Source organism: Corvus kubaryi, unplaced genomic scaffold (genome assembly GCF_017639235.1).
Source record: "Corvus kubaryi isolate FWS band 111438036 unplaced genomic scaffold, C.kubaryi_AGA036_p1.0 71, whole genome shotgun sequence".
In the NCBI taxonomy this organism is placed as follows: Eukaryota; Metazoa; Chordata; class Aves; order Passeriformes; family Corvidae; genus Corvus; species Corvus kubaryi.
Genome location: NW_024582059.1, coordinates 9,847,884 through 9,869,909, shown reverse-complemented (window position 1 = coordinate 9,869,909; position 22,026 = coordinate 9,847,884).

The following is a 22,026-nucleotide window of genomic DNA, read 5'->3' as shown; positions in this document are numbered from 1 at the left end:
TGATTACTAGAATATATTCTAGTTGAGTGAATTTAATTAACAGTTGTTATTGCAGTAAAGTAATGTCAGAAGTCTGTGAAACACCGCTATAAGGAATTTGCATCAGTTGTCTGTTTCAATCACTCAGCAACAATATAGAAGTGGTTATGTTTCCAAAATCTCAGAAATGCTTAATCCTGGTTTTCAAGATGATTTATTAATGCCACAATTTGCTGATCTTGAAAGGGATGTTTCCACTGAGAAAAATAATTTTAAGAGGGACAATATCAGCTGTGGACAGCTAAACAAAATTGAAGGAGCAAAAAAAATGGTCCAAACCAGGTTCTTCCAATAAGTATAGAATTTCCCTAATGAGTATATGAACGCAAATTTAGTAAAATTGTAAAAATGGATGTCTGTGTTTTCTAAATCGTTCAAAACTTCCTTTCAGACAGTAGAAGGCCCCTGCCATAACCATTTAGCAGAGAAAGAGAACAAATGCGTCTGCCCTAATGCTGAACTGCCCAAAGCAATTGGGTTTTCCATACTGCCTATGAGAATCACAGCAGTAAGCGGAGAAGGTGTGTGTGCAGCAACAGGCTTTTTTGTCTGTGTGCTGCCTTACTGTGGATCAGTCTGACTCCACACCACCAGTGTTTCTCCTCTTGGCAGTGATGAAACCTCTAAGAGCAGATGGGTGACTCTGCACCCTGCTCCTGCTGTCCCTGAGACTTTATTCCTCTGTGTAGTGGAACTCCACCACTGTCTGAACACCTGTACCCAAATGCCTTCAGCTGCACACTTCTGCAGGCATGGCTGAAACAGTCAACAAACTTCACCCTTCCCATCATTTTAACAGAAAGGCTCTATATGTCTGTTATTTAAACCATTGCATTGGCATGTTTCTTAATGAAAGCAGCAATGGGATCATTTATTTATGTGCCATGCAGTTTTCTGAAACATTCTTGATTGAAGAAGTACCTGTTTAATGGTAATTTGGAGGGTTGGTTTAGAATACTTGTCTGTTTTGTCTATATTAAGAAAGTAGGTTTTTTGCCTGATAAAGGTTTGGTTTCCTCTAGAAAAATTTGAGAAAATTCCAGAATTATATATTTTGAATATTCTGTTGCATTGCATGTATATGTGCAGATTTGCCTCTCATCTCTGGGTAAGAGGGGAAAAAAATTTAAAAAGATAAGGTGAGGTTTTGCATGAAACTAAATTTTTTTGGTCATCTTTGCCTATTATATACCCCTGTAATTCAAGTAGAATAGGAGGAAACTATGTAACCATCCTGCTTATAGAAACAGAGAGAAAAAAAACTCTTGACCTTTTATTTTCATAGATTACAGTGATTCCAATAACTAATTGAAACCCAGTAACCATGAAATAAATGTGCCCATCACACTGGAGCAGATGATACAGCCCTAGGTGTTGTGGTGTCTGAATTAGCTGTTTTAAGTTTTCAGCAAGTGAGATTTCTGTAAAATATAGTTCAGTTCTCTTAGTTAAGACATACCGCAAAACTTGGCCAAAATCTTCAGACAAGGAAAAAAAAAATGTACTATTCTTATCAGAGAAAAAATAAAAGTAGTGACATAGAGATATCTTTTACCTATATCAAATAATATTTCCTCTGGGATATGCCATAACAGAAAGCTGGATACTGCCAGCTTTCAAACGTTGGACATGACCTCCTTTCTGAGTGCCAGGACTCTGCTCAAATGTTCCAAGCAGTCTTGGCTTCTCAGCACCCTGGAGAGGTAACACAGCCTCAGGCTTTCCCTGAAATCTCTCTCAAATCAGCTTTTACTGAGTATGCACAAGACAGATGCCAGGTTAAAAAACTTTCTGTGATTTCTCCCAAGTTCCAGTAGAACCATGTGAATGGTCTTCCCAAAGAACACTTTCAGAAAGCCTCCCCCTCAAAAAAACCAAACCAAAATAACAACAAAAAAACCCCACCCAAACAAACAAACAAAAAAATACCAAAAAAAAAAAAAACCAAGACAAAGAAAACCCAACCAAAATAAAAAAAAACAAAGCTCAAATAAAATAGCCCAAAGCTTTCTGGGTAGATGATTAAATGTTACAACCATTTACCTATTATATTGAAATCATCCTCAGCACAAGGAATAAAGGGAGCTAGAAGAAGTGCTGAAAAGTTGTAGGAAAAGAATGTGTTTATTTGCACAGATGCATCTGCACATACCTTATTCTATGTGCTAATGTGGATGTATTTTGTTGTTGTGCTTATCTATCTTCCTTCCAGAATAAGTCCTTAGCTGTTTTTGTAGTTTAAGAACGGCCTGGAATGGGTGATTCTGCCTCAAGGTGCCTAAGGCAGAGCCCAAGCTCTCTTAGGAAGGCAGTGCAGCCGTAGGAGCTGGGTTGTGTGGGCTGGTGGGTGCTCCATGAGCTTGCAGTGTGTCAGGGTGTGGCCTGTGTGGGATACGCAGCAGGGGAGGGAGAGTGAAGGAGCCTTTCCCCCCACTCATTTTGTAAATACCTTTGTACCAGTGAGTGTGGTCATTGTCCCATTGCACTGTGATGGGATATTGCTGTGTTTGTGTTCCAGTGTCACCCGTGGTGAATACACGGGATCTGTGCTGAAACAAAGGAAAGGTACAGCTGGAGAGATATATAAGTACATAGAGATGGCTAGATGAGTCACAAGTGAATTTTTCTGCTTTACATCCAGAAGAGCTTTCTGAGTAGCTGCATAAACCTGTTATAATTATAGCTCAGTTCGTGACAGGCTATACCTACTGTAACTTTCCATAATATAACCTAAAATTTCAGAATTACAGAAGATTACTCCTTTAAAAGTTTGAGGCCATTGATCTCATCTTTTGAGGAGAGAACTGTTTGCTGGAAACTCAGGTTGGAGAGTAATAAATCCTTCAGAAGACAGGAAATGCTTGGTGCTAGGAATAAAACTGAGAGTCTCATTTAGAATAAGTAGCAATAGGGGTGTGCTTTCACCTGCCGGAAGATTAGGTCCTTTAAATCAACTTTCATTCTTAGGGGGTTTTTTGTGTTTGCTAAGAAGCAGAATTCATTCTAGACCATATGAAAACCTTTCCCGTTGTTTTGATGTAAAGCCTTTGGGAGCTTATAAATCACAAATAACTTTGCTGTTTCACTTCATAGCTCCCACTTTCACAATTCCATGTATTCAGTATGTCATTCAAGGTGGATTGAATTTCATCAATCTTCAAAATGTGCAATGGGATAAATTCCCCATGTTTAATTTTTCACTGTGCTCAAAACTTTAGTAAAAAAGAAGAAAAGCAAGCCCCAAAACCAGATGACTATTGGAGAATATAAAAAGAAATCTTTATGCATATTCAAAGGAAGCAAAATTTTAACTAGTAGCACAGCATCAATCACTCTTGTAATTCAACTCATTTTAAGAGGAGAAGTCTTTAGTTTATTTAAAAAAAAAAAAGACAAAGGGCAAACAAATGCCAAATAACAAAGTATTTGTTGTGAAGCTTTTTGTATGTCTTTTTGGAAGGAAGATGTTTGAATTTTATTTTCTTTTGTTTACTATAACAAAATTATTTTCTTTCATCATTTAAATACCCTTCACACTTAAGAGACAGACGTTATGATCAATGATACGATCATATGAACAAAATTATGAGTAAAATAATTAATTTAAAGCTGTTAAGAAGTTGAGTAAACAGTTAAGAAAAAGGACACTGATCTGTGTCACAGAAAATCCTTTCAAGTTTCCATAGAAATAGGTATTCCATTGTCTCTGAAACTGGAAATAAATTATGTCTTTCAGAGCCTGTTTCTTAGTTCACTTTTGATAATAAAAGAACTATGTCTAATTATATTTAGATATTTTATCAAAATGTCCTGTGGCTTTCACCAGCTACCGTAATATTCGATCCTCTGTGTAACTTAGAGCTCATTTTATTCCTCATTATGTGACAGAGTAGTATTCATTTTGCCATTATCTTCACACTTTCTATACATACTGTGTATATAGTAGTCTAATTTACTGCTAGAAAATAACAGTTGTCTGTAGAGCTTTAATCTTACATATAAAACCAGAGCTGGCAATTTAGTCTTTCTACAAGTACATTCTTACTTATTCCTAACGTCCCTTTAATTATTATGTCAGGAAATGTGCCATGGATTTTTCAGGGAAAAAACCAACCAGCAATAGTAAAAATAAATTAAATAACCTCCCTGCAGTTCATTTCAATATGCTTATGTGCAAATAACTCCATAATAAGACTGTATTGTGGGGAAGAAGCAAAACAAAAAGGTTGCTATGGGCTTTTCAAAAGGCATATGGTTTTAAAATTCAATGTGTCAGCCAGGGAAAAATAAAATTTAAAAAAAAGTAATTAAGAAAAATACAGGGTAAAAGAGACCACACTTGCAACAGACAGGAATTTATTCTCAGCTGCCTTAGGACAAGTGGCTGATGTGACTACTTGCACAACTTCTGTAGGCCATCATTTCATCCCATGATCATGGTTTATACTGTTCTTGAGTAATTACTGTGTGCTGTAGCAAGCTTGTATTCAGCCAGGAGAAGGAAAAATGCAAAATTTGCCGTACTTGAGGAATAGCTAAGAAAATACTGTCTAGATTTTTTTTTTTTTTAAACTTACAAACTTTCAGGCTCTGTCTCAAGCTCCAGACATTAAAACTTTAAAAAAAGCTTCTGCAAAATGTTTTCATAACACACTGCTACAGCTGTGTTATGGTTGTTGTCCTAAAGTTCCACTCTGTACTCCTGTTTGTGGCCTCCTTGTTTACTAAAAAAAGATATCTACTTAAAGACTATTGTTTCTCTTTGCACAAATAAGTGTAATAACTGTACAAAAGGGTGAATGCCAAGTCCTGCACTGTTACAAATGAAAAAAGTAGGATCTATCCTCCCTTCTCTTTTGCACACAGAGTTGTTGGTACCGGTTATTAAAGTTAGAATACCTATGTTATCTTGTGAAGAAAGCCACGCAACAAAGTGATTTTACTGTCTCTATAAAGTTCTGCAACAATTTATAGTGTTAATTTAGCTTTTCCATTTCTTTCTAACAAAATTATAATCTCATAAATGACTATACTACTTAGCTATTTTGATGTTTTAGTGCTTCATCTAAAAATAATTAATGTACTTTGTAATTAGAATTTGTATTATTTAGAAACTGTCCAAAAATCTATTTACACTCTTTGTCATACATTCCATCATCAGTAATTATTATTTTATTCACACAGCCAAGATTTCAGATCCAATCCAGCAGCAGTTGGTGGTATAATCCATTTTCCCTATTAATCTCTATGACAGCAAACATTCTCATTAGGGCATCACATCATCCATTTGCTTTCTTACTCACCCGTACATATTAAAAATGATTGTAACAAGTGAGATCTCATTACAAGGATCAGAGCAAGTTTTAAACACAGATTAATGCCATCTAAACAAAAAACACAGAGCCAACCCCCTCCCCACCCCTGAAACAAACTCCTCAAACTAAACATGTACAGATTCAGCTTTTGAAGTTTCGAGGGATGGGAAAGAGGGAATAGTAAGCACTGTTCTGCCGCTCCAATTTCCTGATGCTGGAGGAATAGAACGGGTGTAAAATGTGTTCTTTAAGTGCTCAGCTCTGCTTTTGAGTCATAGGCGCAAGCACATAGACAGGAATCCCACCTGCTAGTCCAGTTCTAGGACTGCTTTGTCACTGTAGCAGAGTATGGGATTACTTCCTTACAGATTTTATTTTTTACTTTGATGTTAGTGTATCAAAGAAATGCAACCTGTACACTGTATGGGATGGTTTGGGGTTTTATTAACTTGCTTTTGTCAAGTACTTTATTAATTTATTTTTTGGTAATGCATTTAGTATGCATATTTTATGCATATAAAATTTATGAAAAAGTTCATCTTTTCCTACGTGGAAAAACCTCCTCACATTTCATGTTTTCTGAAACTTGTGTGATAAGAAATTAGTATTATAGCATTGCTGCGATTTATAGCAGGTTCTGGTCCGAATTCACTTTTAGTTTTGTAAAATTAATTGAATTTTTTTCCAGCTAGAGCTAAATACTTCTGGAGAGGTGACAAAGAAGCTAGCAATCTATGGTACAGATAAATAATTTTAATTATTATTCTATTTTCAATATACTGCTTTTCTTGCAATAACATCAGTTTGGCTTGTTTAGAAAGAAAAAAAAAAGACAGTAAAGCCAAAACCAACTTATAATAACCAACAGAAAATAACTATCTTCTTGAATTTCTGTCTTCATTCTGGAAAAAAAAACAGAAACAAAACAAAAAACCCAACCCCAACAAAAGCAAACTCCACACAAAATATTATATCAGCACATTTTTCTAAAATGTCAGGTCAGAAGATACTATTGGATTATTGAGTCTACGTCTGTGTATCAGAAACCATTGTCTGTTTTCCTGTAGCGTCAAATGTCTTATGAATATTTAAACAGAAACACAGGATCATACAGCTCTCTGTAAATTACACTTTGCATCATAATTTCCGTAAGGCTGCTCAAGACTTCAAAGGATGAATAATCCAATACTTTTCTAATAAATTGCTCTAATCATGAGCCAGCTTTGATTTCTGTGTTCTCACTGAACTAGAATTTTGAACTTAATTTCTTCATTTTGGGCATTTTTTAAGACGAAAGATACCCTTGAGTCTGAAAATTAGCCTTCCCCTCAGAGAAAATCAGGGTTCAGTTTGAGACTTAAAAGTCCTACATTTCAATATTTAAGATGGTTTCAACTTTTTCCAGAAGTCTTCCTGATGAGCTGGGAATAAGATGTTGCCAGTAAAGCTCAGCTAGGGCTAACAGTAGTTAAGAACTTATTAGTGACCATCATGACACAGGTAAATATTTATTCCCCTAGTTGAAAATCTATTTAAAGTTACCTACTTGCAAGGAGGCAGCTGGTTAATCATGAAATCAACCTGGACACTGTCATAAATGAGTGCAACATGAAGGTGAGCTTTTGCCTTGAAAATGGGCTTTCCAAATGATTATGAAGTACTTAGTCTTGTTACTCATACTTTGAAACTATATCCCTCTGAAACTGTGCATCTCCCAAGGGAAAGTTCCTGCTGTCACCACAGCTCTAAAAGCTGTGCTTTGCCTGGAAAGTGTTGCAGGCTAACAGAGCTTTGCTGGTCTCAAAGAGCCACAGGTGTCATCTTTTCTGCTTGTACTGACCATAGTCATCACATTCTATGTACACTGGTACACAATAACTTCATCTGTGACAATGCTGAGTGGTAGTTCCCACCTCCTTTATTCTGCCAAGAAAGTTAGGTAGCATTTGTCCTGTAAATCATCTGGCCCACTTCTAATGTTGGCAATCCTCCTCAACCAGCAGGGAGCCTCTCACCTATTATCCCTTCAGTGTTATTTTTGAACTACAAAAAATATATTTATTAAGACCTTCTTTAATGACAACAGGATGACAATTCTATCTGCTTTTTGGATAAGCACTGACATTTTGGAGCCAGTAGTCACACAGCATACAGGTTTCAATTTTTCAGGAGAAAATGGTTTTTATGAGAATTAGGATTCTAGGGGTCTCCCTTTATGCAAGCTAAAATATCTGCTTTAGTACAAGCCAAAGCAGAAAGGTGCTGCAAAAGTGAGCTGGAGGACAAAGAAAGCAGAGAAAATGTACCCTCTGTCAGAGAGGGATAAACAGATCATATGCTCAGAGAAATTAGAAGTCAGGGAAGTGAGAGACCCTTCCACTCACCCCAATTTCAGAGAGCAGCTGAGTGCTGTGAGGGAATATTAAGCATAGTGCTGTGCAGCATAACCCAGGCCTCAGAAGTTACTCCTTGGCTAGGTGGCATTGCAAATATCAGAATTCATGCAATACAATTAAAAAAAAAAACAAATCAAAAGGAGAATTCAGAAAGATCTGCTTTACCAGGATAGATAAATGTATATGTTTTTGCTGTATGTAATCCTTAATATAGGCCAAAATACTGTCCTCAAAATGTCTTAAAAGTAAGTAAGTTTCATTTTTTTTAAGTTAAAAATAGTTTAGTGTTTTTACTAAAGTCAATGGAAAACTTCATTTTATTTTAGGAAGAGGAGGATTTCACTAACAATTATAGCTTTTAGTATGCTGGATCTCAATATGATATATGATAGAATCAGCCATCTTCAAAAATCCTCTTGTGTCTGGAAAATTAAAAATATAGATGAAATTGTTCAAAAATATATTAATACCTCATTACTTAAAATTAATCTTTTTTTTTTTTTTTTTTAATATAATCTTGCTCTAAGGTGTAAAAAACCCCCAAACCAATACCAACCTCACCTTCCCCTAAGAAACACCTAATATCATGTAAGAGCTTCATGGATGCTTTATTATGGAGTCATTTGGTTTCATTATGGAAACCATGTCTTTTTTTACTGATAATAAAAAGCTAAATAAAATTATTCTATAGGACTACCTGTAATTATAGTTGCTCAACTGTGGCTCAGATTCAAGGAATGGATTTATATTAATTAATAAATAAAAGTGACGTGAGACTGCCTAGTGCAAAAGATTCTTGTAAAATATAAAAGCACCATCCTAGGATTACATACATCTATTTAAAATAATATCCCTTAAGGAGGCAGGAAAGGATTTGTATAAACTATCACTGAATTTCAAAGATAAGTGAATGGCTATCTCCCTTGTAAACCTTTAGAAACACAGGCGTATAACCTCACTTCAGATAGAGAGAAACCTGGAGAGGTAATTAAATTTAGAAAGACGGTGGTCTCAGAATATATTTTTTTTCACTAAATGTACCTTTAAATTAACACTTGTTTTCAAGAAATTATGCTGAAATGATTTTTTTTTTTTTTTTTAATAATGAATGCTTCCTATGGATTGTGATAATGAAGATTGTAAGTGATGTTGTTAAATTCAGCCTGTGTTCCAATGCCTGGTATGGATGGAACAAATATTTTCAAAGATTTCTCATTTTCCAGATCATTTAGTTACTCTTTGCAGGGTAAAAACTCACGAGGCTTCTTCGTAAAAGTCTCTGGTTTTTAATATAGAAAAGCCTTTTTCTGTTCTGTACCTCAAGCTGCCTGCTTGTACCTATCTTAGGTACTCTAAGAGCTCTTAAAAATCCTTTTGGCTACTGAAATAAATCATGAGCTCTGAGAACAGTATTTGGAGTTACTGCCAACCCAGCATGTACTAACATCTGAAAAATTTTAATATTTTGAATTTTTCATGCTTTCAATGATGCACCTGAAAGAAAACACAAACATTTTAAACACTCAAATATTTTGCTTCAATACACCATAAGTCTTGGACATCTGTGAATACTTTTGTTTGTACATGATAGGTAGCACCTGTAAGTTTTTTGCACCCTTTTTTTAGCTGTATATAAAAAATATATGACATGAATTATTTTTAAAAATACAAAATGACTGTGTACCTATCATTAACATGTGGACCAATAATTTATGTATAAGTGCACACATTCTCCTCTGTCCCCTCTCCACCCCACCCTCCAGTATGTTTCTATAGCTGTGCAACTTAACAGTTTTGTCAGGTTAATTTCATGTGTACAACTGCAGTGTGCATTTTAAGGTATCGCAGAGACAAGTGACTTTAGATGAAGAGAAAAAATAGCCACTGCAACATGACACATCATGTTTCTGCAATTACAGTTTCCAGTCCCCTTCCAGCTTGCATAGGAATAGCTCACTTATTTTACAACACTTTGTCTTACATGCTATAAACTCAGTCTCTGTGCTGTCATCTCAATTTTTTTCAGACCTGCAGAAGAGCAGGTGTCTTTATTCTTGTCTTTCCCCCACAGTATTATTACTGTGAAAAAAATCAGTATATTTATGCAGAGAAATACTATATATATTTATATAGAGTATACTTCATTAAGAAGTTCCCATTCTGGAGGTTAGTTTTTTTCTGTATGATTGACTTTACTAGGTAGAAGGTGCACACACTATCTAGTGAACATATTCTCTCTATAAGTGAGATAAAAATCACGATTTATAGGGGTTTCCTTAAACTATATAGTGTTGATTTCTTTCTTATTTATCTATTTACACTGTTTTCCACTGTATGGAAATCCAAGTACAAAGGCAAAATTGTTCTGGAACATACAAAGTTGAGAAGACACCCCAGGTTTTGGTTTAGTCCTCAGTCTGGATGTCTGAGGCACCAGTAGGCTGGCACAGAAAGTAGCACACACTGACTTTGTGGAGGAAAGCCACTGTGTGACTCTAGGAGCTGTTAAAACTGGCTACCTCAGGAAGACTATAAATCCAAGGCAAGCATGTAATTCTGGTTATACTCTCAGATTCCTGGAAGATTAGGATTTTTGTGTCTTTGGTAATCCTGGACTGCTTTCCTTTATGTCCAATCAAGTAAATACTCAAGATGAACTCTGAAACTCTGAAAATGGAGACCCTGAACATCTTTTTTTGATGTTGCTTTGCCATAAACTTGTTTGACTTGAATAGCTTGGCTAACAGTGATGCAGTCCACTAGCAGATAGCCTTGACTCAGTTCTTCTAAAGCATGTATGGGAGTTTATCTGCAGGAATACAGTGAACCTGAGGATTCCCTGGCCCTGGCTGTGCCTCTCCTCCGCTCTTGTTGGAATGGGAGGTGTTGTCTTTGCTGTTCCTTACCCATAGTTTTCAGTAAGGAGAAAAGTTCAAGAAGAAAATGAGGAGGATACTCCAGGCAGGGCTCCAGGCAGGGTAAGTTCACATAGGGGAGCACATTCCAGCTTTTTTACCTGGAGATCATAATGAGAATTTTAAAAAATTCAATATAAAATTTATTAGACATACTGTGCATATTTTCCACCCACCCCCCCCCCAGAATGGGTTATTTTTCAGAATTTTACTGATTACATGTATATTATATGTAGCTTGTTAATAAAGAGCTCCTTCAGTGTTTTTATCTCCTGATGTGCAGAATCCTTGTTGTTTCGATCAGTGATATAAATAATGAAATATAGTTTCTGTTCCCTGGATAGCTGAATATATCTTAGGAACCAAATAATGTCTCAGGTGTTAATCAGTATAAAGATGAGATTCATTTATCATAAGTATTCTGCAAAATTAATTTAAAATATGCTTTTGTCGTTAAATTTCCTCTCCTTTAGTACAGTCAATCCTTCAAATGTCCTCTATATAAAAAAACCCAAACACCTTTAAACCAAATTGAACACAGTGCTAATAAAATTACAAAAAATCTTTATTAAAGAACCAAACTTTTAATGGTAAAGACTCAATTGATCTGTTTTTCCAAGCAATAATTACAAATTGACAACTTTGGTACTTTTCCATCTGGTTAGCTTGACTTATTTTACTATCAGTTTTGGGCAGGAAAGAAATCCAAGTATGGTAAATAACATTAGAACATATTGGCTAAATAATTTCTTTTTTTTACATAGTATCAAAAAGTCGACCTGATTGCACACCATGGACTACATTTTATATTTTTATTTAAATAGAAGTATTCTTAAATATGAAGTTAACAGACCAAACTAGGCAATGGTAGCAGATATCTTAAATATTTCAGTATTCTTTTCTTTGTTGTTAAAAATAACATGACAATTTCTAAAATGTAGTAATTTAAATGTATATGTTTTAAGGGTGCTTTTTTTTTTTAATAAAAGTAGCTTTATTTTAAGGTGGAGATAAACAAAAAATAATGGACTCAGTGTTCAATTTTGTCATGGATTTTCAAGAAATGGCTAACAATGTGCTTCTGTAATTTTATTGATGACAAGATTTATGTGAAATACAAATAACGTAAAAACGATATAGTTAAAGTAAATAATATCATAAAAGGTAAATAGTTGCAGTGCCTCTGGTATTGTCTAGTAGAATTGAAAGCCTAGTGACTTTTAATATATACTTTATGTCTGTGGATAATGTTTTGGAACTGAGATCAGCTGTAGAAGAAATTATAGTAAGGGAAAAGAGCCAGTCAGTGAATTGGATCTAATATCCATTTGAGAGTTGATTAGACAAGTTATATAGTGGTGGTTGCAAATCAGATTGCTGTAGCTAACATACAGCCTTAAAAGGAAGTGTTATTTGTACTACGGAAATTTTATGTCTTCCTTGTGCACTGGAAAAAGCAGATGTGCATGTCATGCCCAAGATTCACAGTTTGGGGTAGGGGATTAAACAGAATAAGATGTGAGAAGGATCATTTTTATTTAATTCTTTGACTTACCACGTGCCAAAGCAACTAAACAAACAAAACAGCAGGGGAAAAAAAAAGAAAAAAAATCAACAACCCTCCCCCCCAAAACACATTTCTACAGTCTCAGCCTGTGATGACAAAATGTATTTTTAAAAAAAAGGAACAGATCCAATTTATTAGATAGTAATAGTCATTTAGGATAGATTTTAAAAAGGAGCATTTTCTATGATTTGGGAGTCATCTGAGTACATTTTGTACTTTGAATGCACTTATGTGTCATAAGCTGTACCGCCCAGATGTTACTAACTTTTAAAGTTTGTTTCTTTTTTAGTTCTTAGTTTTAATTGATTTGACAGGAAATGAAATTTGCTTGTGTGAACCAGATACAAAATTTACAAAGAAAAACCTTTGCAATGTTAGAACAGGTTGCAATTTTGAATGTAAAAATATTCTCTCTTTTTTTTATGCACACACCAACAAGAACAAAAAGAAAATTTGCAACTAAGATAAGGTAGAAGTTGAACCCCTATGTTTTCGTGGTTTTTCTTTTATGTGGAAGCAAAGTGTTATGTAGAGTTCTTCCATCTTTGGAGAGTGCCTTGCAATGTGTTGGTTCTGGGACCTCCCCGTGGTGCCTTTGACTTCTAAACCTGTGCAGTTGAAGGGATTAGGCTGTCCCATGTAAGCGAGAAAGAACCTGAGCATTTAAGGAAATACCATGTCTAGGAGCAAGCAGCCTAGACACCTTGAGATCTTCTCTCAGTCTGGACACGTCCCCTCTTTTCTATTCAATAAAAAATGAGGACACTGAAAACTGCAGGCCTTGAAACCAGAATCTTGGCTTGAAAGATGGTTCCCTCTCTGCTCAGGCTCCCTAATGCGGAGCTAGAGCACACATGGCTGCTGGGCTCTGCTGCAGGATGCTTCTCTTGCCTTCAGCTATCTAAATTTATTTCACAGCAGGGGACTGACACCTGCTGATCCAGAGCACTCATTTCAGTTAAACTGCATATATGTAATGAAATAGTGCACTTAATTTCATTTGAAACTCATGCTATTGTTGCAGCCAGATTTAAAACATTTTTCTCTTCTCAACTGGTAAATACACACAACCGAATTGTTCAAAGCCCTGCTCCTTTGAAGATTCGTGTTCGTGCATATCCTCAGACAATTAAGAGTATTGCTGAAATCAATAGGACTGCTGACTTTCATCCTGGCTCCACCAAAGGCAATTTCAAATTTCCCACTGACTTCAGTAAGGCCAGGCTGTTCTCAAAATATTTTATGTGCTGCATGCTGGGTAATAATACAAAGGGATGCAACCCTTATGAAACTAGATGGACTTTTTATCATGGAAGTGTGGTTTGGTTTGGTTTTGTTGAGATATGGTGATATTGTATAGCATTCAAATAAACCTACAGAGAGTAAGGCTTTGGTCCAACTTCTATATTTTTGATTTTTTAAACCTGTACTGCACCTTGCTTGTTCTTTCTTTTTAAGAGTTTAGCTCTTCATCTTTTGTATGGGGATTTGTTTTCTTGTATCCCTCTAGTAAAAGATGTGTTACCTACAAAGGAAAATGGCTCTGACATCACATTATGAACAAAATGATAATTCAGATTCCTCAATACAGAGTCCCCCTTCTAGTTTATACCTTTATACTATTTATTCTCATTTTATGCCTTCCTCTTCAGCCAGCCTTGGAGATGAGACTTTGTCCAAACTCTTCTAGATTGAAGTTATGCCTCATTTGTTGAGGTGCCCTTTTTGCTTCATCTCTGAAAGGTTATGTCTCTGCTACATATGTTACATATGACCTCTGAAATATGCCTTTTACAGTGTGGACTGAGGACCTGATGTCATGTTTAAAACTCCTGAGATCAGGCCTTGGGCCCCATCCCATAAATAAAATAATACTTCCAACCTGTCTTACAAGTACTCTTTCCAGGAATAAGACTTATTTATAAGAGCCTGTGGCAAGTCATCTTATTCAGTGATTTATTGGGTATGTTCAAGTTCTTTGTCAGACACACATCTGTAATACAATGTGTGGATCGTTTATTCTTTGTGCATAACTATACTGTAAAGTCTGTTCTGTTTGGACCACCTTCTAGTACTCTTGACCACCTTATCATCCTCATCTTAGCATGTGGAGATTATTGCAGTTTTGATCAACTAAGTTTTGTGATGAAATGGCTTGCAATGTAACTTCTGATATAGTTTTGCTCCAAAGGTGAGAACTAGATTTTTCACTTCCAAAATCTGTGCAAGTTGTACATTTTTACTTGATCATAATCACTATCTATCTCTGTCTTGTCTCTAGTAATTACTACAAAGAAATGTTGGCTATGCACTAGTGTTTATCCTCATGTTGCTTTACAAAATGACTGCATGAGCACTACATCATTTTAGCATTCAGGGATGGGAGTTTTATTTATGGTTTTCTTCATCAAACACTTCAGCACATTAGCCCACAAGCTTCTGTATGTACCTACTTTAGAAAGATAGTTGATCATGCCCATAAATAATTTTTTTCATGCTTTAATCAGAATAATTTGATTCTCCTCTCATCTGCCCTCCTGTAAAACCCAAGTAACAACTCGTTAGTAATTCTGTGAGTACAAATTTACTTTAGAGTTGTCACACTAGACTGCAGATGTACTCAAAGCAGTCTCAGGTGCTATAATGAGGCAGACTCTCTATTGGGAGACAGAATTCTGCATTTGATTCCCCAAAGAATTCCACATGGGAAAATGTTTCTAGTGCAAACGATCTTCCTACATGTTTAGTTTCTTAAAGTATATCTTGATAAATATTAAACCATGTCCATGGAGAGTCATTTCCCTGCTCTTTCACTTGGTGATAATTGTGCTCAAAAGTCACAGCACTTGTTCTACACTTCTTAGAAGCGCAGAGTTCTGTGTTAACTAAATTTCAAGTATTTCTTGTTTACTGGAATTCTTGCTTATCATAGGTATTTATAAATAGACATTAAAATTAAGCACTTGCCTGATATTTCTGGAACCCAGCATTGTGAGAGTGATTCCACTATATCTGACTTCACAATCTAGCTAGAACATTGTCTACTAGCATAGGTGGAATAAGGGAGTCAAAGACATCGCAGCTACTGTCTTTGATCTGCAGTGCAAAGCTTTGTCTATTTACAAACAGCACTACAAACTTCAGATGAGTTGTCTTCTTTTGCTGGAGAAGTTACAGAATCAGAACATAACGTTCTTCTATCCTTTTATTGGTGACTGTGGGTCATTCTTTTTGCCTTTATATTTTCCACTGTATATGGGGAAATATCACAAGTCTTGTAATTGACTTGTCTTCTGTCTTGAGTCCCAGTAAGTTTTAGCTTAAATCTGAATTCTTCTGTACCAGAGATTGTCATTATTTCAAACTTATACCTGAACAGTTACACTAGCCTTGTTAATTAGAGGCATATTTCAGTGTTAACTTTGAAAACCTGATGTAGTACAATGCTAAGCACCTATCTTCCATTAAACCATTTTTAATGTTTCAGACACTGGGTGTTGGAGTCAAACTTGTTTGACCCTTGGTTTCAGTTATAAAAGAAAATAAATAAATCATATTTCTTACCTCTTTAGATCACTTCATCCAAAATTGCACTCAAGCCTTTTAATGGATATTATAATGCTTCAAGCAACTTCTACATAAGGAATTTCTGGTTGATTTCTAATTAATATTAAACCATATAATCTCTCTTTTTTCCCCACCCCGTCTTTTTCTTACCTTTTTTTCCTTCAATCTCAGTGACAGCTCTTGGTGTTAGATGAAGCTTGATTCTACATCTCTCACAAAATACTTTGTTCTAAAAATTACAGAGCCCTCCACAGCACTCTGCTCAAGTTTTCCAGATTTTTCTTTCCCCTGCTAAACATTTGGCAGTTGTAGTAGTAGTCACTGCCCCAATGGAAGTTGTTAGGCTTCATGAATCTTTCAGTGAGTGAAAGCATGAAAAGACTATTTGTTTATAGTATAGCATGATTCTTTTAACAAAGCGTATGTTCCCAGGAAGGGATGCTTGAAGTGCAGCTAGCATTCTGACCACGTGCATACAGATTCGTTTCCATTCGCATTTCTATTGCATTGAAAATGCTCACAGGCACATGCTGTGACTTTTGAGTTGATCCTGTGCAGGGCCAGGAGCTGTACTTTGATGATCTTTTTGGGTCCCTTCCAACTCAGGATAATATATGATTCTATGATTTTCTGTAGTGAGTAAGAAGCTGTAAGGCTTTTGCCGAATTAGGACTTAATCAGGGTTCTTGTTTAGGTACAAGCAGCAGTACTCAAGAAAAATAGGTGCAAAAGAGAGACAATGGAAAGAAATTTCTAAACCAAGTGCATTAGTTCTATTACCCTTTTTCATTTAATATCCATATAGATAGTGATGTATAAATATTATGGTAGTAGTTATATTAAAATGCTGTTAATAGACACAAACAAGTGTCTTTTAATTATAAATTAACAATATCTCTTTTTCAATTCCCAAATTATCATGAAGATTTAGGGGGTGTTATTTTTCCTGTTCCTTACAGAACAAGTGCTATTATAGGTTCTAATGGAAATTCTTCCCCAGAAAATAAGAGGTGTTTCCAGTCCCTATACTGAATTTTGGTTTGATTTAGTAGGATGGTGCAATTCCTCAAAGAGCGCTAAGATCTTTAAATCTTTTAAAGGTGTACATACATGTGATAGGTATACACCATTTGATTTCTCTCTATTGACTCTGGGGAAATGTGCTGCAGGTTTATTACCTTCACCTAGTTGCTTTTCTGTTGATGCCATGATGATTTTTTGCCTTTTCTTTTATACCCCTTTTATATACCCCTTTTACAGCTTTTTGTATTCTTAGTGGTTTTTAGCCTAAATTCTTGGACTTGTTTGTCAAGATAGGAAACTAAACATCTTACAAGCCTCGTGGTTAAGGATCAGAAAGCCCCAGACACCAAGGTCCTCTCCAGAACACATTTTGTAAACTAACCATCCAGGGGAAGGTTCCTTGGAGAGGGGGGTTCACTTGAGCCTCTAATTGGGGAATCATTGATAGATATGCTAATTAGTAAGACCTGTAATGTTATACCAGATCTTTTGGGGGCGTGTATTGCAGTGTGCATTGAGGTGCATTCCACCTGGACGTAGTGCACCTAAGGATCCTTAAAATAAATGTGAAGGTAAAATCCCTTTTTTCCCTTCTAACTGTGTTTGAGTATTGATTTTAAGACCAGGAAAAGGCATCACTGTCATAAAGTGTTCTGTGGTTAAAATCAAAACAGAATTATTTCAGCAAATCAAAAGATTGTGGTCTTAATTCTCAGGTGGCAAACTGGGTGATGAAGAGAAAAAATAAGTAGCAAAATTATCAATATTTACAAGAAGAATTCATTTGGTTGCCCTGTTATGTCTCATCCAATGCTACTGAGATCTGGCTTAGACAAATTTTTAAACTTGGGGATGTCTATTGCCCGTCAATACTGAGCCCTGAGGTTTTGCTGGGCAATTGTTGAGAAGCTCCCTTTTAGAATGAGTCTGTCTGCCTGGGGTTCTCTCTCATGGATTCTGGGCTATATCTCCCCACCTCTTCAAAGAGGGATTTATGGGTCTCATAGTTTCAAGCTTTTCATCTTTTATATTCAGGTCTTAGGTATGCACTTCTGGTGGTTCTATTTTTCTTGTTAGGTTTGTTTCCTCTGAGCAACAATGGTACATCAACAGGGGTGGTAGCTGAGCCATTCTCCATCAACAGAAACAGAGAATTCAATATTTATCTCAGTAATTTTACTATGTTAGAATTATTTTAATGCATGAATAATACCATATGTACATGGTTAACATACCATGTATAATAAAATGGATAAAATCCACAACCTTTCCAAGCCATTAATTTCAGTGTGGCCTTAGCTCAAAATGCACTAGTTTGAAATTTATTCCAAGGAGCTGATTGTTGCAGATGGTTGTCATGGGCAGCAATAATGTATCTAGGATTTTTAAAGTGTCTTTCCATGATGACAAACATTAACAAGTGGATTAATTTGTGGCATAATTGTAAAAGGTTACCCAAATAGCATGGCCTTCAGAGCTGTCTTTCCAAGTACAGCCTGCTACAGAACAATTATTTTGGCCAGCACACAGGAAGAACTGGAAGCATCATCTCATTTGTTATGCTGGGATCAGCCTGTGGTGATCCTACAACCCTTGCTTAATTAATCCAATTTTGGCTTTAGACTTCTATCTCTGTTTGGCAGAGCAAATACAGCTGTGCTGTGAATTTTACTGGAAGCAGACATAACTGTGCTATGCTCTCAGAAGGTTTTCATGCTGAATATTTATTTTTTTGACTCATTTCATAGTTAATATGTGCAGGCACTTGTGACAGGTTGCTACTTGCTGACTGATTGGCACAATTAATTTCTGTGTTCCAGTTGAGCTACAATCCTGAAACACAGTTTGCTCATTCATTATGGGCTATTGCACAGAAATGGGGAAAAAAAAAATCTCTCAATTGAAAACTGACCTTTCCATCAGAGACTGTCAATCCTCTGGCTGAGATTTTTAAATATTCAGGGGCCCTTCTACATGTTAATTGGGTAGCAATTTTGAGAAACATATCCACTTCTTCAGGGGGAATAAAGCACAGAACACAATTCAAATTAGTGAATTTGGAGATCCAGTTTTGTTTATTACAGAGAATTCCAGACTGTTCTTTTTTTTAGTTGCCATCACAGAAATGTGGTGGCATGACTTGCACAACTGAAGTGCTGCAATGGATGCCTGTAAATTCTTCAGAAATGACAGGAAAGGAAGGAGAGGCATCGGGTAGACCTGCGTGTTAGAATGTGTTTTGATTGTCCAGACCTTAATGATGGTGACGATAGGGCTGGGTACTTATGGTTAAGGATCAGGGGAAGGCCAATCAGCAGATATCCTGTTCTGGATGAAGAGACAGATGAAATATTTTATAAGTGGCTGGGGGAAGTCTCACAATCGCCAGCTCTTGTTCTCATGAGGTACTTCAACCTGCAAACTGGAAATACAACACAGCACAGAGAAATCAGTCTAAGAAGGTTCTTGGAGTGTGAGGAATATACCTTCCTGACACAGCTGATGATGAGGCCAACTAGGGAAGCTTTCCCACAGGACCTGCTGTTTGTGGACAGAGAAATACTGGTGTGAGATGTGGTGGCTGGAGAAAGCCTTGGGCAGAATGATCACAGAATGATAATTTTCAACTCTTGAAGTAGGGAGAGGGGTCAGTAGAACTACTACTATGGAAGAGGGCTTCGATGAACCAATGCCACGTATATTCCACAGGGTCCCTCATGCTGCTCAGGCAGCGCTCTGCCAGCACCTACACATGCACACGATCTCACCTTCACAGGTGGTCGTGAACAGCCACTCACACCCACAGTCTGTGCATGAACTGGAGACAAAGAGGTGAGAGGGGTTCTCTGCATGCAATTCCAAGGCGTTTAATGGCAACACACCCAAAGGGAACAGAAGCATGAAGAACCAAGAACAGAATGCCCACGCCAGTTTTATCCCGAGAGCTCCCAAAGGTGGGCAGAGCATCCAAAACCAATAGTCTGAGGGCTAGGGGGCAGAGGCAAGGTTAAGTGACATAACAGGAGCCAATGGGAAAAGGAATGGGAGGGGGGAGAGGGCCAGTGACCAGCAGAATCTAGACAAAGTGAGAACTTTCTAGCATAGTGTTATAGGGAGAGATCACTTTTAGGGTAACTTGGGGGGTGTAAAGTGGACTTAGCCACCGCAACATACACCTTGAATGTTCAGAAGGTAGGGTTTGTCCTGTTTAAGGGACTGGTTGAGGGAGTCTGTTGGGGAGGCATTCCTGAAGGGCAAAGGAGTCCAAGAAGTCTGGACATTTTATGAAGGAAATATTAGAGGTGCAGAAGCAGAGTATCCCCGTGTGTCGAAAGGTGAGCCAGCAGGGAAGAAGACCAGCCTGGCTGAACATAAATCTTTCATTGGAATTCAGGGAGGGGAAAAAAAGAGAGTGTATCTCCCTTGGAAGAAGGCGCTGGCAACTCAGGAGTACTAAAAGGACACTGTGAGGTTATGCAGGGACAAAATTAGAAAGGCCAAAGTGTAGCTAGAACTTAATTTGGCTACTGCTGTAAAAGTTAAGAAAATTGTATTGTAACAAATATGTCAGTAACAAAAGGAACCCAAGGAGAATCTTCATCCTTCACTGCATGTACAAGAAAACATAGCGACAGATGCTCAGGAAAAGGCTGAGATATTTAATTACTTCTTTGCCTCAGTCTTCAAAGTAAGTACCCAGTTTTTCTCAGGGTATCCAGGACATGAGCTTTAAGACAGGCATGGAAAGCAGAATGGAAGCCCCCATAATCCAAGGAGAAATGTTTAGGGATCCACTACACCAATTGGAGGCATGTGTGTCCATGGGGCTGAATAGGATCCAATCAAGTATTTTGAGGGAGCTAGTGGAAGTGCTTGTTGAGTCACTTCCCATCACTTACTAGCAGTCTAGGTTAACTGGGGAGGTCCCAGTTGACTGGAGGTTAGCCCATCTATGAGAAAGGTTGGAAGGAGAGTCCAGAGAACTACAGGCCTGCCAGCTGACCTCAGGGAAAACGAAAGTCATGGAGCAGATAATTTTCTGTGCCGTTATGTGGCATGTGCAGGACAACCAGGAGATCAGGCCCAACAAGCATGGGTTTATGAAAGGCAAGTCCTGCTTGACAGATCTGATCTCCTCCTATGAAAAGGTTATCTCCTTAGTGTATGAGGGAAGGGCTGTGGATGCTGGGATGTAGTCTGTCTGGACTTTAGTAAAGCTTTTGACACTGTTATGGCTTGGACAGGTGTATACTCTTCCTTAGGTAAAAAACTGGCTGGATGGCTGGGCTGAGGGAGGGGTGATGAATGGAGTTACCTCCAGTTGGCAGCTGGTCACTGGTAGTGTTCTCCAGGGCACAGTTTTGGGGTCAGTTCTATTTAATGCCTTTATTGATTACTTGGATGAGGGGATCAAATGCATCTTTAGTTTATAAGTGATGCCAGGTTGGGTGGCAGTGTGGATCTGTTGAACAGAAGGAACGTTCTACAGAGGGATCTGGACAGGCTGGATCAATGGGCAGAGGGCAATTGTCTGAAGTTTAATATGGCCAAGTGATGGGTCACAACAACCCCATGCAGTGCTACAGGCAGAGGGGCTGGGAAGCTGCCCAATGGAGGAGGACTTGGGGCTGCTGGTTGACAGCTGTCTGAACGAGACGGCGTGTGCCCAGGTGGCCAAGAAGGCCAATGGCATCCTGGCCTGTATCAGCAATAGTGTGGCCAGCAGGACCAGGGCAGTGACTGTCCCCCTGTACTCAGCTCTGGTGAGGCTGCGCCTTGAATCCTGTGTTCAGTTCTGGGCCCCTCACTACAAGAAGGACATTGAGGTGCTGGAGCCCTTCTGTCCAGAGAAGGGCAACAGGGCTGGTGAAGGGTCTGGGGTGCAGGTTTTATGAGGAGCAGCTGGGGGAGCTGCAGGTGTTTAGCTTGGAGAAAAGGAGGCTCAGGGGCAACCTTATTGTGCTCTACAACTGCCTGAAAGGAGGTTTCAACCAGGTGGGGGTTGGTCTCTTCCCCCAGGTATCAAGTGCCAGATCAAGAGAAAATGGCCTCAAGTTGTATTACTGAAGGTTTAGGTTGGATATTAGGAAAATTTTTTCTCTAAATTGTGGTCAGGCTTTGGAACAGGCTGCTCATGGAAGTGTTGGAGTCGCTGTGCTTGGAAGTGTTAAAAATCATGTAGATGTGGCGCCTGGGGATATTGT